General features: G+C 40.5%; 1 protein-coding gene across 2 annotated transcripts in view; it reads right to left on the reverse strand.

Moving 5' to 3' along the window:
• The window catches only part of FSTL4 (follistatin like 4), a 2,447,383-nt gene that overhangs the window by 477,132 nt on the left and 1,951,946 nt on the right, over positions 1-18,305 (reverse strand). The gene's annotated exons all lie outside the window — the stretch shown is intronic.

Below are 18,305 nucleotides of genomic sequence, written 5' to 3' on the forward strand. Positions count from 1 at the left end.
GTTGGCAAACTGCACATGGGATGTTTTTAGGCCATTTCTCAAAGATGGGAAAGGACTTTTTTAGGTTTAGTGCGATGTAGTTCAGCTAAAGGCTTTTCTGAATCTACGGCAACCAGATTTTCTTGATCCAGTGATGTAGTACATTTTACAGGGGCTGTGAATAATTCTACGGCCACCGGCTGCCCTATATTGGAATCTTCCGTCAATGTCAGCTTATTTGCCTGCTTCTGAATCGCTATTCCTTCCTTATTCATACCCTTTCTTTGCGATGTTTCTTTACACTGAGATGTAACACTGTTATCATTTTCCAAATCCTGAATCAAGAGCGGAGTGTCACACATTGTGCACAACCCCCATTGTGCTTAGTCAGCAAACTGGAATCCAAGTTCCTGTCCTTGTGGCTTGTTCTCAGCCATTTAAGGGATTCCATCATCGCGTCCATCAGAATGTTTTTATCCATCAAGTCTCCTCGTGCCAGATCTCATAAATGCCCCTGCTATTTCAGCAATAGCTCAGCCTCACAGGCCAACCTTGCTTGCACAGTTGTAGTAGAGGATTCCAGTGAATCATGGCAAGCAGGGCAGACTGAGCTTTGTAGCTATCATTCGTTGTCTCTTACAGTTTTACAAATGGGCCAGTGACATGGGAAGGGCTGACATTAAGTTAGCAACCCATCGGGGGTGCTGATGCAGGCACGTTCTGAAGCTTCAGTTGTTGCTGAGTACGTTGGCCACCAGCTTCCATCCTAGGCAACACCGCTGTTAGAGAGAAGGGTCCCACAACTTCACAAACAATCAGGCATTCAGCCAGACTGAGGCTCACTGAACTTGCCACGCTGAACGTGTCACGCCGCACTCCATTCACCGGCGCTATGCACCTGACTCAACTTTTGAAGGCTGTCGCAATGTTTAAAAATACAGTATCTGATAACGGTCTCTGTGTTGAACAGCCACAGCAGGTCAGTGCTCTTCAATCTTTGAGGCTGGCTGATCTCGTCACGCTGAGTGCCACACGCTGGCGCTACATGCTCAGCTCAGATTTTGAAGGCTGTCTCAGTGTTTAAAGATACAGTATCCAGTGCTTTAAGTGAGATTAGAAATCGAGGGGGGGCCGTAGTTAGGGGGTGTGGCCTAAAGACACACCCCCTAACGAGAGCCCCCCTTCGATTAGGCGGGGTGTCTGTTAAAAGTTAGAGCTGGGGCACACTGGCATTATTACCTTTGATGCGTCCAGCCCCTTCTTTTAAACAAAACACCTGTAAGGATATTTGGCGTGTTACAGCACAGAGTACAGCACTACTGCACAGGTAGCAATTTTTTTTGATGCAGCACCAAATGCCTATGGTGCATTGCTAGATGTGTTACCAGATTAACAAGGAAAGACAGGCTATTCAGTCAAAAACGATTTTAACATATAAGATGCAAATCTATTTTTACAGTTAAAAGCACACGTGCACATTCAAAAATGCACACTATTTTTCACTTGAAATGCCTATGGTGCAAGAGACACATTTGAAAATTAATAACTAACATTACTCATAACTAACCTGACTAATGAAACTGAAGTTAACATAATCCACTAATAAAAATGTGTCTCCACTGCAGAAATAGGCCTACTCTGAAAGTGAACTTTTAAACGCACATTCATTTTTTTTTCGTTTTCTCTGCTGCTCTGTCCACATAACTACAGGAAGCAAAAGGGCTCGAAAGAACAGGAAATCAGTTGGTTACAAAGTATTACTATAAAAATGAGCCATTGTGTAGAGAGGGAGGAGATGGCATGATTGATTCTGATTGGAGCAGCGTCATAGCAAGTATCATGCTAGAGGCAGTGATTAGGGTTTTGCTGGGGGGAGTTTGAGGGAGAGAGAGGACAGTGGAGATTTGGAGAGCTGGGAGAAGGATCTGTTTTTCCTGGTTGGAGCATTTCTGATGAAAAAGTTGAGAGTTCCAGGCAATGACCCCGGTTTGAAAACGAAAGGCGATCGTTTCACTGGGGTTAATCTTCAAGGGAGCCACATTCAGAAAGAGAACAGCTGAAGAAAACTCGGGCTGAACAGATAAGGTAATTACATAAGTGTGGGAGCTGGGTGTGTACGAGAATATTCAGTCAGTGTAAGAGAGGAGATTACTGTGCCTTAATCACATGTTAATGTTGCAAATCGAGTTCTTTGCTCCGCCACTCTCTTTTCAGTGTATCACAGACAATGCTGTTACTGTGCTATTTTATTTATTTCTGTAAAGAGTGAGATCGTGTTTAAATGCAACTTTTATAATACAGAAAAATATTTGAAAGCAGACGGGTGGTGTGTCTTATATTTACCAATACAGTGCTGATGATGAGGGGAGATTTTTAAACAATGCAATTGTCATTTTAAGACAGATGTGTGCATGATCATATTCAGTATGGACAGTTGAGAGTGATTGTTTGTAGCATAGCTCGTTGGAGGTACATGACCCAACGGGAAGAGGGACTCTCTGAACATAGTTCCCTACCGTATATAAGGTAGTGGAAATTACCACAAAATTACCACATATAGCTCTCTGTCGTAAATAAGTCAGTGAGATCGCCCATGGTGGCACACTAACACTAACACTGAAAATGTGGTATTCCTCAAATGTAGGTCTGAGGTCTCTCTAGTGATTACACGAAAAATATAAGCAAAGATAAGGGATTCTGGACATTGGGGCCACAAATAAAACAAGGGAATTATGCTCACCAAAATACCACCAACCACGCATACCAACCACGCATACCAAATATGCATGTCTGGGTGATGAAATAATGCATGTCCACTGTATTATTGTTGCACATGGCCCAATCTGAATACAAGGAGTGATTATTGCTAAGTTATTTTTCGGCGGTAATAAAATACCGTCAGGCCCCAAATCTCCACAAAATACCCAACATATTTACGGTGCGTTGCAGGCCGGGAAAGTGATCATAGAGTACCTACTGGGCGTGGCAAGCGTGTCTCACACTGCCATTTGCACATTAAAGGGAACCCATTTTATAATAGCAGTGTGCCACTAAAAACGAATTTCAGAATGTCACGAAGGGAAATCACATTCTCAGATCTAGTGCAATATTTAGAGGCAAAGTTGTTTGCACATGGGAATTGGTCGTCGAATAGCACGTTAGAATGGAGTAACCGCATTCAGGGTGAGGTGCAGAAAGAAAAACTAGACAATATTTTTGCAGAAGGCAGCATAATTCAGGTCTGCCTTACAAGATTATTGAATGCAGCCGATAAAAGTGCAGAGAAAGACTGTTTAATACGGCTATGCGGCAAAATATGGTTTATTTTAAACAAGTCCCTGCGAATGCAAGAGAATGATACTCAGCAAATTAACAGGTTAAAGACTGAATTAGAGGGGGCAAGTAAAAATCAGGAAATGTTGAGAGCAGAATTGGATGTATGCCAAAAAGACATGCAATTAAAATGCAGAGACTTTGATACTCAGTTATCCAAAAGCAGGAAACAATTTGAAGATAGTGAGCAATAATTGGCACACTTAAAAGCATTAGTGGATCACATTAGACAGAATAAAGATGAGGTTGTTTCAGAAATGCAGATTTTTGAACATTGAAAAAGAACATTGTGAAAAAGAAGGTGATCTCCAGAGCGCAGAACAAGAAATGATTACAATGATTCAAGAAAGAGACAAGAGAAATAAAGAGTTCAATGAATGCCAAATGCAAATGTGCGACATGCAGGAGGTGATTAATAAGATGAATGGTGAAAACAATTATTTGCAAGATGAAGCCAACAGACTCCTTAAAAAGTGTAAGGACTTAGAACAGCAAATGTGCATTCCCAGGTCCCAGGAGAGGCGGCAGGGTACCACATTCAATGGAGTGGAGGTGAATTCTAGCTCTGCCCAAAGAGCTAGTGCTCCAGTGACTGGGCCGGTGACTGAACTTGGTTGCAGCGCCCTTGGGGGATTTGATACTCCCATTGGGGGCAGCCACCAATCTCATACACCTGAAAACAGGATTGAATCACAAAATAGTGCAATTCCATGCATTGCAACAAGTAGCCCCATAAAAATAATGAAATCCATTAAAGCCCTGATCAAACCATTTAAAAAGGGAGGTGAATGCTGCATTGAGGACCACTTAGAAGCGGTGCATGACATTTTTAAAGCACTCCAGATACCTAAGGAACAGTACAGACAATATTTTCATTTAACTTTAGATGCCCCGACGGCCAGCATCATAAGGGGATTAAATGAACAGCAGAATATGACATGGCTGGAGTTTGAAAAAGAAATTAGGCGTCATTTTTCTCCTTTTCAGTCATTGCAGGAGGCAAAGAAAGTGGCTTACACAATTACTGCTGGACCTAATATATCCCCTCGCCAATTTTTACAAGACTTAAAAAGAGCATTTTCTCGCTTTGATGTATCTTTTGACTCAAATTCCAATGATTTTAAAACTGCATACTTCTATGGGCTACAGAAAGACATCATATCCCAATTGGTCCGTGAATTTGACCGTGACAAGTCCCTTGAATGGATTGTACATCAAAGCACAAAACTATATGAGGTACTCTATTGTCAGGGTAGAGAAAGTGATAAAATGAAAGATACTAGACCTAAATCTAAAGAACCCTCAGCCACAGTAATGGACATCAGGTCAGCCAAAATGTCCCTTGAGTCTGCTCAAAGCCAAGGTAAAAATAATGTGACACCTGAACAAAGGGGTAATCAACAAAGATCGCCATTTCCTGGACCAATGTTCCAATCACATGATCCTAGTAATAGAGAGAGCTACATCAGCCCTAGGTATTTAGGGGACAGACCCCGGGTAGGATACCGGCCTGATATGGCAGGTATGAACAATAACCAGAGACAAAATCAAGATCAAAGAAATGATGGTCCCTACCAGTCATTGGGGACACAGAGCAGATTTGATCCCAGCACCATGATATATGGTAATCAGGATAGGCCCCGATATGTGGATCGATTTACTGATAATGGAAATCAACCTAGGGGCCAGTACCCACAATCTGAGAGACAGGACATGAGGCAAAACGTGAACTACAGTCCACGCCAGTACAATGATTCCCCACCAGGGGACTATAATCAAAGGATGGGTGCAACCCGCTCCCCTCCACAAATGAATCAAGAGTTCAGAAACCATCCCAACCGACATCAATCACCTGAGAGGTATCAGAATAGATCCAATCAGGGGGAAAACAACCAATATCGACCTAGGCCACAGAAAGAGGATCCTAGAGAGATGGAAAGGTTCCAATGCCTTGAGGCCCAAGTGAAAATGTTAGCTGAGCAAATAGGAAAGCTCTGTACAGCGCAAAAACAACCTTCCAAAGAGGGGGCTGATGGCCATAGCAATGACCGGGGGGCTTCCGAAAAGTGACTAAGTACTCATGATAACTGCAGTGCCAAAATGACAGATTGCTCTGATATAATTTTGCATAACGACTCTGAGATGCCTAATGGATTAAAAATGCAAGTGCCAGTAAATGAACTTGTGACAGAAAGTGCAAATACTTCTAAAAAAGAGGTACGATTTAACCTAGAGCTAAATAAAACAGTAAAGATTTGCACAAATGAAAAAGAAACATTAGGAATTCCAAAAGAACAAAGGGACAGATTTAAGAAAAATGACTCATGCATGGGGAACACCAGTGAACAGGGAGTAAGTGGGGATGCTATAGCTCCTTCCCTGGGCAAGCAAAACAACGACCAAACACAGACAGAAAAAGGAAATACTCACAAGGAGGGTACAAGTCAATCACCTGAAGAATTCTTTGAGCCACATATTTTTGAAGAGGCTGAAAGGGCTGGTATCACACTAAATGATCACAAATGCACAGAATTAAAAAATGACAAATTGCTGAATGATGTTGTTACACATGTTCAGTTGGAGGATTGTAATGTGGTCTCTGATGTTACCCAGATGGATGGACGAACAGTGGCCACACTCCAAAAAACCTCTGATCATGGAGAAATGAATAAAATCTCTCACGCAGAAATAGGTAAAAAGGAGGGAAAAATGTCTTTCCATTTACCAATGTGTTTAGCCAAAAGTGAAAAAGACCTGAGAAAGGTGAGCCCTGAAATCAGTGAGAATTCACATTTCTTATGTGTATTAGAGGAAGTTGAGGACAGATATTATGCACCCATCACTGTAGAAGAAAAATGCCACACCTTTGCTATGATTGACACTGGCGCACAGGCCACAATTATGTCCAAGGAGCTGGTAAAGAGTATCAATGAAGGGAGACCCCCACAGAGTCAGATCACAGTGAAGGAAAATCAAGGCCCAGTGCATAACTTTAATGGGGAGGAGGTGCCCATCATAGGTGTAACTGAGGTTGACATAAAAATAGGAAAGCACAGAATGAAACAAGAGGTATTGATCACATCTATTTGTGAAATTCCATTTCTGATGGGGATAGATTGTCTGAAAAGGTTGTCTCCTCTAATAGATGGGGTGAATGGAGTGCAGTGGTCCTTAACCAAAAAACCATTGAGGCCTAAGAAACTAAAATCACAAAACAGCAATATAAATGAATGTCACACCGTTGCCAAAACAAATGATGCTGTGGAGGTATATCTCCAGAATAGCTGCATACCTAGTGTCACTGTTATATTAATGTGTCAAGACAAAATGCAGAGCGACAATGAAAAACTACCTGTACAAATATACTTGGACCCAAGGAAAAATTGGCAGACTGCCATAGATGAGCACACATTACGTTTTTATTTAAAAGAGAAAACATACAAACAGAATATTGCTCCTAAAACAGATTCAGAAAAACACATTACCACTCTGGCAGAAATAAACATGGGAGATGAGCAACCATGGGTTCATGTTGGTATAAATGACTATTTTAAAACAATAAAAGCCACTTTAGCGCTTGAACATGAAAGGAGTTTCATTAATGAGAAATTGTTGCAAAAAATAATGGAGAGGGAAGAAATCCCGAGATTTAGGATTAAAAACCAATATGTTTCTGGGTTGGACAGTCCAGACTTTGAAAACCGAATTGCAGGCAGATGCATGCTTAAAATTAGCATTGGGCAGAAAACAATTTACCATAATGTATGGATAGTGAGTGGAGCACAAAATGAATTTTACATGGGAAATGACATCATGCACAGAATGTGTATGGTGTTAGATTTCCTTAATCAAAAAATATGGTCACGCCTAGGTGGTCCGGCACCTAAATTTGAAAACAAAAGAAGGGCTTATCATTGTGCACAACTGGTTCCTTATGCAATCGAATTACAAATGAGGAAAGATACTATTATTCCTGCATTTACAAAACAGTTTGCAATAACACTGAAATGCAAAAATGGACAGCAGATGAAAGGCTCTGATGCATTTGTATGCTTGAATGAATCCATAAAACAGCAAGGCCTGGATTATGAATACATTCCATTGGTAGATATTGGTGAAGGATCTGTAAAAATTATGGTAAATAATAAAGGTTGTCAGGATATTCATTTAGAGGAAAACTCCCCATTAGGAATGGCCATACAAAAATCACATTATACGGCAGATTTAAATAACATGGTGATTGGAAATATCCCTGAAAAGTATGTAGATGCCAAGGGTGAGTTGCCAGAACACCTGGACTGTCAGCCCAAAGGAATATTTAAAATTCATTCTGTGTATTCTTATGATTCAAATGAGACAGTGTGCTGCCATCAAGAGGATTGCATAATATTTAATTTAAATGAAAATGAAACAGAAAATCAGCCCATTGAAGTGGAAGCTGATATGCCAAAATATTTAAAAGTGGCAGCTTTACAAAAAGACACAGCCACACAGTTAGAGGAAAGCGCCGAGATTCCCTTACCAGAAGATTTTCCAGAATTTTCCAAAATGGTAGAAGAGCAGATCTCCTTAGCGGATGCATGTGAAAGCAATGAAGAGAGGGACAATCTGAGGGAGATATTTATGGAGTTTAAGGATGTATTTGCAAAAGATGCTTATGATTGTGGTTTAACTGATTTACATGTGGCCACACTACCAGAAGGGTGTAGCAGAAATCCAGTGTTTGTACGCCAGTATAGACTACCGCTGGCATGTTTAGAATCATTGGCAGAGATTATTAAAAATTTGGAATCGCAGGGAATCATCAGGCCCATTCATAGCACATCCAATACACCTATTTTAGGTGTGTTAAAGCCAAATGGTCAATGGCGGCTGTGTGCAGACTTGAGAGAGTTAAATAAAAGAGTACCAATATCTAGATGGCCACTGCCATTCATTGATCAGGGCCTAGCTCAGGTACATGGTTCAAATGTATTTACCACATTAGATCTCACCTCTGGATATTGGTGCGTGCCATTGGCAGAGGAGATACAACATTTATTTTCCTTTACATTTGACAGGACTCAATATGCCTGGCTTAGAGCTCCGTTCGGGTACATCAATAGTGGGAGTGAATTTGGCATATTTTTGAGAAAGGCCATGCCGGATGCAGCGGAAAGAGGAACAATAGTTTATGTGGACGATGTCCTGATAAAAAATGAAAGCCTGAAAAGCCATTTTGATGAAATAAGACATATACTTGGCCAATTGCAGAAAGCAGGCGCCAAAGTATCTTTGCAAAAAGTACAATGGTGCAAGAAAAAAGTGAACTTTCTAGGGCATGAAGTGACTGAACATGGGCTAAATCCACAAAAGAAGAAAATAGAGGCCATAAAGAGATTAAAAGATCCTAAAAATGTGAAAGGAGTAAAACGTTTATTAGGGATGACAGGCTATAACAGAAAGTTCATTGAAAATTATGCAGAAATCACTCAACCATTGACTAAACTGCTTAAACTGAATACTCCCTGGAAATGGGAAAAAGGGCAGTCTGATGCAGTGGCTAGATTAAAGGAATGTCTTGTAAAGGCACCATGTTTAGCATACCCCATAAAGGACAGGGATTTCTTTATAGAAATAGGTTTTTCTGAACATTGTATGTCAGCAGTGTTATCACAAAAACACAATTTGAATCACAAAACCATTGCATATGCAAGTAAGGCATTTTCCCAAGTTGAAATGAAATTTAATGAATGTGAAAAGGCCCTATTAACCACTGTGTGGGCGCTACAACATTTCCGCCCCATTGTTCAGGGAGAAAAGGTAATTATTGAAACAAATCATCAACCTTTGCAATTTTTAGAGAGTAAAAGAATTAGATCAGGTAATCTAGCGCAATCCAGAATCACTTCATGGACGCTGGCATTACAAGGTTTTCCCGTAGAAGTGAGATATGGACAAAATAAAAAGAACCCAATTGCTCAAGGGTTAGCTGACTTACATGACTGTGCAGCTGAACAAATACCAAATGAAATGGAAGTAGAAACTAGTTTGCAGGAATTTGAACAAACACCACACAAAGCTTTTGATGAAAAAACATGCAAGGATTTGCCAACTGTATATGTGGATGGTTGTGCTTTTCACATTGAAAATGACAGTAATAAACAGTTAGTGGCAGGAGTAGGAAATGTCTGGTTGAAATGTGAAGATGTCCCCAGTATAGGGATGAGGATTGGAGATAGGAGCAGTCAGGTGGCGGAGTTGGCAGCCATTTATAAAGCAATTGCTACAGCAGTTGATAAAAAGTTCAGTGAAATTGTCCTGGTGACTGATTCTGACTATGCACGGAATAGCTTTGTGGAGTATTTGCCTGGTTGGAAAGCAAGAGGCATGGTTACATAGAACAAAAAGCCACCTAAGCATGGAAAAATGATACAAGCCATAGACAAATTGGGGTCAGAGAATAAGTTAACAATATAATGGAGAAAAATTTGTGGGCATTTAAAAACACCAGGAGAGGATAAGGAGGGAAATGATAAGGCAGACCACCTAGCTAAGATTGGGGCTGTGATGGGAGAATTGCTACCTATTGATTATTTAATGGGTGAAATACAAATTGATGCAGTCACACGTTCTAAAGCACCAAAGGAGGTAGATCAACCGGTGGTGCAGTGGAGTCATGACACGCCAGACCAAGATTTGATTGAGGCACAAAGGAATGATCAAATTTTGGGAATCTATTATAATCATTTGATAGATCCTGAACAAAATCCTTTAACAGAAAATGATTGTATGGGAAAAGAAGAGTTGAGGGTGCTATTAAAGAACAAAACACGAATTAGATTACAGGATGGACTCATGATTAGAGAGTCCATAACAGGACAAATACAGTGGGTAGTAGCCCTTTCATTCAGAGGACTAATGCTACACCATGCACATGATGCCATAACTGCAGGCCATAGAGGTTCACAAAAAACATTAGAAATACTAATAGATTATGCTTACTGGCCACATATGTCCCAAGATGTGGAATTATATACTAGAGGATGTCTAGTATGCGCCCAATTTAAACCTGCTTCACCAATGCATAGAGCACCATTGATGAAAAGAGGCCTAACTCTCCCATGGTCAGATTTGCAAATAGACTATGTAGGTCCTTTAAAAAGGTCGAGCAGGGGACACCGTTATATTTTGAGTGTGGTATTGTTGATGTCGAAGTGGATTGAATGCATTCCTGCACCATATTGTAGTGCGCAAACAGCAGCCACATTGCTGGTGAACCATGTGTTCTCAAGGTTTGGGTTGCCACAAAGTATTGAGTCAGACAGAGGAAGTCATTTCACAAGTACTCTAATGAGTAAGGTATGGCAAATACTAGGTGTGAAAAGGAAACTACATATCGCATATCGGGCGGCGTCTTCAGGTACAGTTGAAAGAAGCAATAGGTCTGTTGTGGATATTTTAAAGAAATTTGTGGCAGAAGCAGGTTCCAGCTTGGATTTACGTTTACCGTTGGTTTTGATGGCAATCAGGTCAACTCCTGCCAAAGCAACAGGTGTTAGCCCCCATGAGGTCTTAACAGGTAGGAAAATGGTGTTACCACAACACCTACTATATAGAACACAGGAGCAGACACTTGTGAGTGCATCCACAGTTCATGAATATATTGATGAACTGAGGAGGCATTTGCAACATGCATTTGCTTTTGTGCAGAGAAATCTGGAAAGAGCTGCTGACAGTGCAAAATCTTATTATGACAAAAAGACATCAGTAAAGGAATACAGTGTAGGGGATCAGGTGTACAAGTTTCATTTTGGAAAAAGTAAACAGAAAAATTCTAAATTTCTAGCAGCCTGGCAGGGGCCATTTCGAATTATAGATAAGGTCTCTCCTGTAGTTTATAAAATTTGGAAAAATGAAGGTGAAACAGCAATAGAGCAGTTTGTCCATGTAAATCAAATCAAACCATGCCATCCCAGACATGAGATCAGGCAGCTTGAGCATGTAGAAACAGATAAAGTCCCTTGAACACAAAAAGAGAAAATAAATGGGTGCAATCAGGAGGCAGTGACAAAGAAGTTAAAAAGTTGATTGTTATAATGGCACATAAACACTGTAATATATGTAAAAATATATAATATAAAATAAATAAATAAATAAATAAATAAATAAATATATAATGGAAGCTCATGGTTGGTGTGCGGAGAGAAAATGTATTAAATATTGAATGCTGTTTATATGTGCTTGTTTTCTTTTAACTTGTGTTTAATTTCAGAAAAAAAAAACGAAATATTTTTACCAAGCATGTTTTATTTTTGGAAAAAGGGTGAAGTTAGTATTGTGCTATGTACTTAATTTGTTTATTTTCTATTTGATTTAGAAAATTAACATTATTTGGTCGGAGGTTCCGGGATCAGAGGCCACGGGAGACGATGGAGACCTGGAGTCCCCTGGATGAAGACCAAAAGATGCCTGCCTCCAGGTGGAGGTGAAGACAAGATAACCAGAATGCTAAAAAAAGATGACTCCTATGGATCTAAGATTGCCAAGATGAAAGTGTACTCGAATGAACCAAATAACATCGCTGGTCGGGACATATCAGAGGCAGACAAGAGTCCTGACATATGGAGTTCCACGTATTTATTATTTTAATTATTTATTTTAATTTGTTATATTAATTATTTGTTTTGGTTCGTTGTTTTATTTCATTGTTTTTAATTGACTTGTAAAATCTAAACTTAGAGTAATGCCACTTCCACTGAGAAGGCAAATGTGGAACATTTTGTAAACTAATGAACCCAGATGAATACTGTGTTGATTGCAACTTTTTCATTGATGCACATGAATATTCATTTTGTTGGATTGCTATATTGTGAAAAGAAGAAAAAGAACAAATTGTTTTTAGGAATTGGCTTGGATCGTAGCCAAATTCTAAAAACAAAAGGAGGGTATGTAAGGATATTTGGCGTGTTACAGCACAGAGTACAGCACTACTGCACAGGTAGCAATTTTTTTTTGATGCAGCACCAAATGCCTATGGTACATTGCTAGATGTGTTACCAGATTAACAAGGAAAGACAGGCTATTCAGTCAAAAACGATTTTAACATATAAGATGCAAATCTATTTTTACAGTTAAAAGCACACGTGCACATTCAAAAATGCACACTATTTTTCACCTGAAATGCCTATGGTGCAAGAGACACATTTGAAAATTAATAACTAACATTACTCATAACTAACCTGACTAATGAAACTGAAGTTAACATAATCCACTAATAGAAATGTGTCTCCACTGCAGAAATAGGCCTACTCTGAAAGTGAACTTTTAAACGCACATTCATTTTTTTTTCGTTTTCTCTGCTGCTCTGTCCACATAACTACAGGAAGCAAAAGGGCTCGAAAGAACAGGAAATCAGTTGGTTACAAAGTATTACTATAAAAATGAGCCATTGTGTAGAGAGGGAGGAGATGGCATGATTGATTCTGATTGGAGCAGCGTCATAGCAAGTATCATGCTAGAGGCAGTGATTAGGGTTTTGCTGGGGGGAGTTTGAGGGAGAGAGAGAACAGTGGAGATTTGGAGAGCTGGGAGAAGGATCTGTTTTTCCTGGTTGGAGCATTTCTGCTGAAAAAGTTGAGAGTTCCAGGCAATGACCCCGGTTTGAAAACGAAAGGCGATCGTTTCACTGGGGTTAATCTTCAAGGGAGCCACATTCAGAAAGAGAACAGCTGAAGAAAACTCGGGCTGAACAGATAAGGTAATTACATAAGTGTGGGAGATGAGTGTGTACGAGAATATTCAGTCACTGTAGGAAAGGAGATTACTGTGCCTTAATCACATGTTAATGTTGCAAATCGAGTTCTTTGCTCCGCCACTCTCTTTTCAGTGTATCACAGACAATGCTGTTACTGTGCTATTTTATTTATTTCTGTAAAGAGTGAGATCGTGTTTAAATGCAACTTTTATAATACAGAAAAATATTTGAAAGCAGACGGGTGGTGTGTTTTATATTTACCAATACAGTGCTGATGATGAGGGGAGATTTTTAAACAATGCAATTGTCATTTTAAGACAGATGTGTGCATGAACATATTCAGTATGGATAGTTGAGAGTGATTGTTTGTAGCATAGCTCGTTGGAGGTACATGAGCCAACGGGAGGAGGGACTCTCTGAACATAGTTCCCTACCGTATATAAGGTAGTGGAAATTACCACAAAATTACCACATATAGCTCTCTGTCGTAAATAAGTCAGTGAGATCGCCCATGGTGGCACACTAACACTAACACTGAAAATGTGGTATTCCTAAAATGAAGGTCTGAGGTCTCTCTAGTGATTACACGAAAAATATAAGCAAAGATAAGGGATTCTGGACATTGGGGCCACAAATAAAACAAGGGAATTATGCTCACCAAAATACCACCAACCACGCATACCAACCACGCATACCAAATATGCATGTCTGGGTGCTGAAATAATGCATGTCCACTGTATTATTGTTGCACATGGCCCAATCTGAATACAAGGAGTGATTATTGCTAAGTTATTTTTCGGTGGTAATAAAATACCGTCAGGCCCCAAATCTCCACAAAATACCCAACACACCAAAGGGTGTGACACCAGTGTGCCCCAGCACGCACGCAGCAGGCAGTCCTTTCATTCAAGGAGCCTGCTTTAACCACGGGCTCCTTGAATGAAAGGTCTGTACTTAAAACAGGGCTGGAGGGCCCAGTCTCTCCTTTTGTTTTCGAGTAACTACTTGGTACTCGAAACAAAAGGAGAGCTGGGAAGTCCAGCCCTCCTCCTGTTTCAAGCACGTAGACATCAGGCAGCCCGTGCTCTACGGTAATGCCCGCTGCTTGCAGCTGACAGTACTTTAGTTTAGAAAAATTAAAAGGTCACGCCTTTTCTTTTATCTAAACCGAAGTGCTGACACCTGCAGGCAGCCCGTGTAAACGCGCGGCCTCTACACGGGCTGCCTGAGGTGTCGGTTGGCTGGGGCCCTAGCTCGGGAGCCGTTTCTGGAGACTGCTGGGGCCTGGCCCCAGAAGGCCCGTAAAGCTTAAAGCTCTGACAGTATCTGATCAGGGTCTCCATGTAGAACAGTCACAGCAGGTTAGCTCTCTTCAAACTCTGAGGCTGACTAAACTCGTCACGCCGAACACCACTTGATTCCATTTTACAAGCATTATAAACTGTTTTTTTTCTTCATATTACAATGTTCACTTCTAAAGATCACTTGCAGTATTTAAGTTATTTTCTGATCACAGGTTATCGTTTCAAGATGGACAGCCCAGTAGACTCCTATTGTACATGTTTTTAAAAATGCTCTTCTAAGAAAGGAGGAGGTAATACATAACTTTTTCATTTCAGAATAGTGTAGCACTGGCTATTAATTTTGCTTCATATTCCTGTCAGAGTTTGGGCAGGGGTGTAAACTGGAGGAAATCCGCCCACACTCCATGACCAGAACCATTCCCCTTAGGTTCTTCCATACCTCACTTTCAAATGGCTTTTTGGTCCGAATTTGCAAACTCAAGATGTCTGCCAAACTCCAAATGTTTAGCCTGGCCTCCACTAATCACACCATTGGTTTCAAATTCAAATTTGTTTTTGCAAATTGCTTGTGAACCCGTTGAACGGAATATCTCTGTTTTGCGGACTGATTTGCACCAAAGTGGTATCTGTACAGAGAGAGAGAGACAATATTCTTTATTGGAGCTTGAATGGGTTTTTTTAAATATTTTAGCGTGAACGTTTCTTCCATGTTCGTCCATGACGCTCAACGTTCAAGCCTCGAAAACTCATATTTTTCTGTGGGCGTTAAACCTAAACATAAACACACCTTTACAGTCACAATAGCAAATATGTGTGGTTTTTTTAGAGAGAATTTTCCTTCACGTGAAATGTAAATACATCCATATCTATAATTGTTTGGTTTTCCATTGTTAGCTCACTTTGCACACAGAAAACTCACCTGAAACCCACTTACAGATTAACATAGATGGATGAATCGATTACTGTACATGCAATATTAAGGCTGGATAAAGGGGAAGCCCGGAGAGCTCTACTCATAGCCTGCATGTCTCTGATGAGAAGACACTGCCCCTAGGATTTGACAACTTCCTTCATTCTTGCAAGATCTTAAATTGGTCTGTTCACATGGAGCAGTCTTCCCTTTAGCTGTGCCCATTGGCCACATTTCCTCTGCATGTGTCATCCTTTCCGCCTGCCATCACTGTCTCCTCTGCCTCTACCCGCATGCCTCCAGCATAGAGCACACTAACAACAAAGATGCCATACGGGTGCTAATGGCAATAATCACTGATATGGCTGGCTGCTACAGACTGTTGCTAAGAACTATCAGCAGAGGGACTGTTGCATAATTAGATCATCTCAGATATAGTATTATTGTGTTGTATTTACTCTGTGATCCGTGCATTTGTTGTGTCTCTTGGTGTTTATGGCTTCTAAAACAAAGGTCGGATGAGTGTGGTCAGCAGGGACAGTAGGAACATTAAAGATGGTTTACCTGTGTGTTCACGTTGAAGATCCCGAGCACCGCATGCAGTGCTGCACATATTGATGGTTTGTGGGATGAGCTCTTCAGGTATCTTTATCCAGAGATAGACGTCATGTGACTTGACTATAGAGAGCGGGTGTTGTCATTGGCACTGTGTTGTGTATGTTGGTGGGAGAGATGTTGTTTTTATGATTTTAGTGAGTGTTAAGAGGGTATTAGCATAATTGAGCTAAACACATTTGACCTAAAACATTTGATCAAATTCCTTTGACCTTTTTTTTCCGGTCACATTTAATTAAATATATTTATGGGGTTGGGGAAGGGTATAGATTAGGTGGAGGGGAAGTAGGGAGATGGGTTGTGGGGGTCTCCCCCCGCATTTTAGACCAAAGAAAGGGCCAAATAAATTTGATCAAATGTGATTAGGTCAAATGTTTTAGGTCAAATAGACTCAAACAGTTGAGAGAGGCATTTAATTGTTGTGCACAAGTCACTATGAGTATTATTTGTGTTATGTGGTGGAGAGTTGAATTGAATGTGTTAGTGAGCGGTGCCGGCAGCAGACACTGTTATGGGCATGTTAAGTGTCTTACCCAGTATAGCTTTGCCAAAGTCTTATTATAGGTTCTCCTTCGATCAGAACTACACTGAGGAGAGTTGTTATGGAATGCAGAGTGGGCAAATACTCCTGGTAGTGGGAAGCTGGCAATACTTAAATGACAGCGGTGGAAGACCTCAAGGAGCAACAGTGGAGGGGTCCCTAACAGCTAATCCAGTGGAGAAAAAGCCCAGTGAGAAACACTGTCAACCCAATAACAGTAGGAACAGTCAGGAGTAAATTCACAGAGAGAATTGTGGGACTATGGACGTGTGGATGTCCCAGAGCAAACATCAGTGGGCACCTGTGGCCTGTGTCCTAATCTAACACCTGGGTGCACACAGAATGAGGCACAACTACCCTTGGAGCATCTTAGTTCAAAATGTCGGTGGAGCACCAGCAAGCACATTACTTGGTAACTACTTGGGAGTAAAACCAGGCAACAACTCAGGAAGATGACAGAGGGGGCACTGCAAGGCTAGATGAACGATTCTTCTGATAGTTACTATCTCCCCATCCTTCATTGGTGTAGTGTATATCATGTTACCAAAACCTTGAATTAAATTGTAGGTGTATGATACACAACCATTCAGAATGTTATCATGTTCTCTCCCTAGATAGGTGGTGTGATTGGGTGCTTTCCTTGTATACGGCCAGAAGCTGGGATGCTCTGTGCAACTTTGAAAGATTATGCTAATAGTCTAAGAGGTTCACATTGTGACAATAGGGTTACGCCAATATCAATGATGGTTTGAAACGTTCCAGGCCAAATACAGTCTACTCCACAACAGTTTTGAAATGTATGTGTATTCTATTTAACACTCATACTCTTAATAACACTCATTCGTTGTTAATTATGTATCATATTTAGGAGATATGTGCAATGAATGATTTTAGGGCATGCCTCAAAATGTGCACTTGCCATTGATTAGTGGAAATTGACTCATGGCGAGTATGAAATTGTGTGTTGTGTGTAAGTGGAGAAGTGAGGCGGTGAGTCTATTGATGCCAAGCGAGTACCTTCAAGCGTCCAATGTTGACCCTTGCTTTATGGAACACAGCCATTCTCAAAGTAGCAGCAAACATTGATAGCATTGCTAAACGTGTGGGTTACTCAGCCAGTGGTTAGAAAAAGTCCACACTGGACGGCAACATAGGCATTTTGATTGAAATCATAATACAGATATTAGAGTCGACAAAGCTGGATCCTAATGGGCCTGATTCACAGACTGTTTTGTCTATGGGGTTGCACCATTATAAAACGCTTCTGTAAATCAGGCCCAACACGTCTACGAGAATATGCAAGTGGAGAGAGAAAACTGTGTGTATCCCCCCATAGCTGATGTATCTTTATGCAGCCACAGACACTGGCGATTATTCTATTACTTTTTTAAATTATTTATCTCATGTGTGTGGATGCAATGTTCTGAGAGTGTAATGCATTTTGAAAGCTGTGAATGCGTTGGCATTGTGTGCATGCATATTGACTGAGTTTGCCAAACTGGATTAAACTGAGATTGTCCCTAGGTAAAACATACTGTTGTTGTGTAAACTGTGAACATGTTGGAATTGCGTAACGCTGAAACATGAGCATTCTGCAAACTCAGCCTTCTGTGGCTGTCAGACTCTTAGTATAGCATTAACATTAACATGGAACGTCTAGTATGCACATGTTTAATAACCTAGGATTATTCTGTATTTGTACTTTGTATTTATTATATTTTATACAAGGCTTTTTACCAAAGAGCTTTACAGAGAACAGTCAGCAATACAATCTGGGATTGGCAGCTGTGATTATGTGAACTGTGAACATACTGGCGTTGCCAAAATGAATATTCCTGGCTTGGCAACCTTGGAATATGCTAGGATTCCTCAATTGGGCCTGAACTG

Source organism: Ambystoma mexicanum, chromosome 3p (genome assembly GCF_040938575.1).
Source record: "Ambystoma mexicanum isolate Mex_15411 chromosome 3p, UKY_AmexF1_1, whole genome shotgun sequence".
Classification (NCBI taxonomy): Eukaryota; Metazoa; Chordata; class Amphibia; order Caudata; family Ambystomatidae; genus Ambystoma; species Ambystoma mexicanum.